Source organism: Myotis brandtii, unplaced genomic scaffold (genome assembly GCF_000412655.1).
Source record: "Myotis brandtii unplaced genomic scaffold, ASM41265v1 scaffold182, whole genome shotgun sequence".
Taxonomy (NCBI): Eukaryota; Metazoa; Chordata; class Mammalia; order Chiroptera; family Vespertilionidae; genus Myotis; species Myotis brandtii.
This window is the reverse complement of record NW_005356751.1, coordinates 2,943,711-2,948,307: the sequence shown is the minus strand read 5'-3', so window position 1 is coordinate 2,948,307 and position 4,597 is coordinate 2,943,711.

Here is a 4,597-nt window from a genome sequence, read left to right as displayed (position 1 = left end):
TGCATATTAGGCTTTTATTATGTAGGACTAGAGGCCCGGTGCACGAAATTCGTGCACTGGGGGGTGGGATTCCCTCAGCCCAGCCTGCCCCTCTCACAGTCCGGGAGCCCTCAGTGGATGTCCTACTGACGGCCACAGTCTGGCAGCAGAGGCTCGGAGTAGGCGTCCTGTGTGTGTGTGTGTGTGTGTGTGTGTGTGTCTGCTGGGGCCTGCTTCCAGCCGCGCCATGTAGGCTCAGAGCAGTTGCCTTGTGTGTGTGTGTGTGTGTGTGTGTGTGTGTGTGTGTGTCTATGTGTGTGTCTGCTGGGGGCCTGCCCCCAGCCACACCGTGGAGGCTTGGAGCAGGCGCCCCTCTGTGTTGATCTCTCAGGCTCCTGGCCTCCACTGCGTGTTTTTCTCTCCCTTGAGCTGTGGCCAGGGTGGGGTGCTGCCTACAGGCTGCGCTTTCCTGCTCATGGATCACCGGATCACTGCAGAGACCGGGGGCAGGCCCTGCTGGGTGCTGCCTGTGGGGAACTTTCCTGCTCTGGGATCGCCCAACAGTGATGATTAAATCCAAAATTTATATGCTCTGCTTTGATTAATCCATAACAACCAATTACCATTGCTTACCTTTATTAGATTTTCCCAACACCATTACACTCCTGACTAATGAAAATGCTAAGAGGAGTCTATTAAGAGCTTGCACAATATCGTTATAGCTAATGCCGAATGGTTAATTGTCTTCAGTTGGTGAGTGATGTCCTTATGATATATGGGACCACGACTACATAAAAAATGAGTTCATATCAAGCACTTTGAAGATCACATAGCACAAAATAAGTGCTCAGTGAGTAGCGTGATCACATGATAGAAGCCAGGGTACTTTCTTTAGAGAGTAAAAGTGAAATTTGTTAGCTGTTACTATTAATATACAGCATAGTCTACTTTGCATAATTGAAATAATAGTATAGACCAGCGGTTCTCAACCTGTGGGTCGCGACCCCTTTGGGGGTCGAACGACCCTTTCACAGGGGCTGCCTAAGACCATCGGAAAACACATATATAATTACATATTGTTTTTATGATTAATCACTATGCTTTAATTATGTTCAATTTGTAACAATGAAAATACATCCTGCATATCAGATATTTACATTATGATTCATAACAGTAGCAAAATTACAGTTATGAAGTAGCAACGAAAATAATTTTATGGTTGGGGGTCACCACAGCATGAGAAACTGTATTAAAGGGTCGTGGCATTAGGAAGGTTGAGAACCACTGGTATAGACAAATGGCCATTCTTAACGCTATCTCCCCAATTTCTTTTCTCTTTCTCTGTCACGGGTGTCCTCAGGTGCTCCCAGAATAGAAAATGTTTGCTCAGTCCTTGGAAACTTCTTTGAAAGTTGGGGTTTTGTGCCAACAGGACAATATTTCTGTTCAGACAAAACTGATTTGTCAGAACCACGTAAGAGAAATTTGAAATTGGGCCCATTTTAAAATATTTAGTGCCTGATGATAATCTGCTCATAGTAGAAACTCAAAAAATATTTGTTCATTGAGTGTAGTGAAAGTTCAAGTCAGATCCCAAAGAGCCAGAAAATAAAGTTTAAACTTCATTTTATAAACCAGAGCTTCCCAGAAGATGTTCCTAGAATAGGTAAGCAATGTGCTAAGATCCTGATCCCCTCCTTCCACTAGGGACCCAGCTCAGTGTTCTATTCTCCAGGTGTTCTAGTAAAAATACGACGAATATGATGTAAAAATATGACAAATGCCCATAGATGCCATGAGTGAAAGAGGATGGAAAGCAATGGGGAGCCACTTAAGATAACTGAGCAGTGGAGGTATAAGATGATAGCAATATTTCCAAAAAGACTATTAGGCTGGTGGTAGAGTACAATGTAGAGCCCAGGCTTGACACTAGAATCATTGGGAAGACGAGAAGGAAGGAAGGAAGGAAGGAAGGAAGGAAGGAAGGAAGGAAGGAAGGAAGGAAGGAAGGAAGGAAGGAAGAAAGGGGAGGAAGGAAGGAAGGAAGTAAGGAAGGAAGGAAGGAAGGAAGGAAGGAAGGAAGGGAGGAAGGAAGGGAGGAAAAATTAAATTTGTTTCTTCTCCCTTCCCCTCACCTTTCAAATAATACCCTGATATTTTCCACAATATGAGATTTTTAAAAAATTGAATTTATTGGAGTGACATTAGTTAATAAAAGTATATAGGTTTCAGGTATACAATTCTACAATATATCATCTGTACTATATTGTATTGTATTTACCACCCCAAGGCAAGTCTTCCATCACCATTTATCCCTCCTTTACCTTCTTCTACCCCCACGCCCCTCCCACCTTCTAGCAATTACCACACTGTTGTCTATGTCCATGAATCTTTTTTCTTTACTTAATCCCATCACCCTTCTCACCCAGCCCCCAACACCCTCCCCTCTGACAGCTGTCAGTCTGTTCTCTGTGTCTGTGACTCTGTCTCCACTTCACAATATGTGATTGACTCTACTCCCAGGTCCGTGGGTGAGCCCTGACTGGCTTAAAGTAACCAGCATTTCTCTTCCCCAGGCCACAAAGATTGGTCCAAGAATGGGCACATAGCCCAGTCCAAGATTTTTTTTTAATCTTTATTGTTGAAAGTATTACATATGTCCCCTTTTTTTCCCTATTAACTCCTTCTAGCCCACACTCACCTTCTGCCCCAAGCCTCCACCACATTATTGTCTGTATCCATGGGTTATGAGGGTTTTTAAAAAATAATAATAATAATAAGGACTCCTTAAAAAATAGATTCTTGCCCTGACCGGTTTGGCTCAGTGGACAGAGCATCAGCCTGCAGACTGAAGGGTCCCAGGTTCAATCCCAGTCAAGGGCACATGCCCAGGTTGCAGGCTCGATCCCCAGTTGGGGGCGTGCAGGAGGCAGCCATTCAATGATTCTCTCTCATCATTGATGGTTCTATCTCTCTCTCTCTCTCTCCTTTCCTCTCTGAAATCAATAAAAATATTTTTTAAAAGATTTTTACATTCTGTCTGAAGTTGACATAGGATGCATGTAACCTTAAGTGGTTGGCAACCATCTTTAGACCATGATGGAGAGCCTACGTGAGGATGGTGGTGGGGACACAGAGATGGTGAAAGAGAAACTGGGACCAGGTCCCAGCACTTACCCCACAGATGAAGGCTCCTGAAGCCTGTCCTATCTCTGGCCTCTGTGGTTACTGCTTTCATTCCTGTTTTGCTTAAGCCAGTTTGAGTCTTATTTTATTTCACTGAAAAATTGCTGATGCACAGGCTAAAGGGACCCTCAGAATAAGGGAGAAGTGAGCATTTGCAATAATCTAGCACTCTGCAGTGCAGCTATTCAAGGATGAGACCAGAGGAATCTAAGAGGCCTTTGGAGTAACTAGCCATGAAGGGTGGCATTGGGATGGAAGTGGAGAACTGGCTCTGAGCTTCACCAGGAAAGAAGCGGTGCCAGCCAGAATGGTTTCTGTCCTGAGCCCTCCCTAGATCAACACTACTGCCTTCTCCTCAGGGTTAAGGAAGGCCACCAACTCCTCCCTAGAGAAATGATGCAACCAGTCACTAGATGGCAGCTGGATCTGCCAGGAAAGAGTTGGGAAAAAACTAGAGAAAGATTTGCTTGAGCAGGTTCCAGGAATAAAAAGAGGCGAGTAGAAACATGGGGGAGGGGCCCAGTGGATAAAACGTCTGACTGAAGGGTCCCAGGTTTGATTCTGGTCAAGGGCACATGCCCAGGTTTCGGGCTCAGTCCCCAGTAGGGGACATGTGGAGGCAGCCAATCAATTATTCTCTCTCATTATTGATGTTTCTCTCTCCCTCTCCCTTCCTCTCTGAAATCAATAAAAATATATTTTTAAAAAGCATGGGGGAGGGGAAGATTGTGAAAGAAAAATTGCTGAAGGAAAAAGAAAACATGGTTAGAAACGTAGAGAATGGGAAGGCAATATATGAGTGGGCTCGGAACCAAACAGATACCAGTTCAAGAATAGATACCAGTTCCATCTCGTACCAGCTGTCTTAGTTCATCTCCCTAAGGGTCCCTTTCCTGTCTGTAAATGAGCATGATAATGCCACTTTTAGATGACAGAATTATAAACAGGAAGCCCCTAGCAGAGTGTCTGGCAGGAGTAAGCATTCTTACTTGTATCTCATAAGAATAAGATGAACGAGCCCTGGCTGGGTGGGTCAGTTGGTTGGAGCATCATCCTGTACACCAAAAGGTTCCAGGTTCGATCCCTGGTCCAGGCACATATGGAGCCAAATGATCACATCAATGTTTCTCTCTCTCTCTCTCTCTCTCTCTCTCTCTCTTCCTCTCTCTCTAAAAATCAATGAAAACATATCCTCAGGTGAGGATTTTTTTTAAAAAAAGAAGATGGATGTATACAGGAAGACAGGAGAGGAAGAAAGTGAAACACTGTTTTACTCATATCCTGACCCTCCTCTGTAGCAAGCAGCGAGGATTCACTAATTAAAAGAGATCACACTAAAAGAAATGGCTTTTGAAAAGTGCCAGTGTTTACTTAATTTCCTCTGTTTTGTACTATTCTCTCACAGAGCCATGTAGTAAATATGTGTTGAATT